Raw genomic sequence first — 1,542 nt, forward strand, 5'->3', positions numbered from 1 at the left:
TAAGCCACAGCTCCCAGCCCCTAATCAGGTTATTATAAAAGATGTAACTGAACAGCCAGTTGCTGTGTATGTATTCACCAATACAGAAGCCCTCAAAATGCTATTTAAAGTTTTTTATGATTCTTTATGTAGGAACAATTACTACAAGTATTTTTTATTGATTATTGGACTCCATTTTCAATCCCTCTCCCTTACCTGGAGGCGAAGGAGTAAGACTAAAAGTTCCAACTCTCTAATTATATGATTGATTGCTCTGGCAACCAGCCCCCATCCAGAAGGTATCTAGGGGCCCCCCTACTGTTCAACTCATTAACATACAAAAAGACACTTATGACCTCAGAGATTCCAAGGGTGTTAGAAGTTCTTGTGTCAAAAACTGGAGACTAAGATCAAATATTATAACCCAAGATGCTCCTATCACCATTATTATTTAGGAAGTTACAAGTATTTTAGAATCTCTGTGCCAGAAAGTTGGTGAAGAAACCAAACATATATTTCTTACTATATGATGTATGGTCATCCCTAAGTCTGTACCATTGTATTTTAATCTCCTTTTCTTAGAAATACAACAGCCATATTTAGGACTCACACATAGGACTTCATTTACCTAATTGCCTCATTAAAGACTCTGTCTTTAAATTTCTGTCATTCTGAGGCGCTGGGGATTAGAATTTACACATATGAAATTGGCAGGAGGACAGTTTGGTGTCTCAATTTTATCATCTCTAAAATGCAGATGATATTATACAAGCTGCAAATGTAATTGCAAAGATTTATTTTAAAAAGGTATGTAATGCTTTTAACACACTGACTATGATTTAGTGCTCAAATGTAACTGTGTCAGTCAGTATCACAAAAAGAAACAGAAGACACATTCAAATGTAAATCAAAGAGGGTTTATTTACAAAGGGATAATTGCAAATATGTGAGTGAAATGGAATCCAGATTTCTAAGGGAAACCACAAGGAATGGTGTGTCTAATACCTCCAATACTGTTAGTATCCCGAGCTATTAAGGCATAAAAGAAGTAGAGGTTATTAAAACCTAGAAGGGGTCTATGTCTTGCAAGGAAGCTAACAATAGGAAAGATAACTTTTGATGTCAGAAAACAACCAGTTCAAAGCAACTTTGAGAGAGGAAGTACAGGAATAATTACCTTCATGTCAAGTTTTGTATTCCTTTAGATTTCTTTGCAGGTTCTATATTAGTAGAACACAAATGTAACCCAGACACTTATGATCTGTTTTACATATGTCAGTGTCCCAGGGGAAGATAGTAGAATGGAGAAGAATAAAGAGTGTTTCTGAAGTGTCAATCGGACATTAGGTAGTAAAAAATGTTAAGTAAAAATTTGAGAGAAAAACATCTTTAGTATGATTTTTGTAAAGGAAACAGAATTGTTGCAGGTACCAGTATGATTTACCCTTAGTTACTCAGTTCTTAAAAGAAGGATGATAAGTTTAATCCTTGAAATTATGAACACAAAAATAGTAAATAAGAGGGCACCAATGTTAATTATATGAAGATTGGTGCTATTGAATA

Source organism: Mandrillus leucophaeus, unplaced genomic scaffold, assembly GCF_000951045.1.
Source record: "Mandrillus leucophaeus isolate KB7577 unplaced genomic scaffold, Mleu.le_1.0 Scaffold1082, whole genome shotgun sequence".
Taxonomy (NCBI): Eukaryota; Metazoa; Chordata; class Mammalia; order Primates; family Cercopithecidae; genus Mandrillus; species Mandrillus leucophaeus.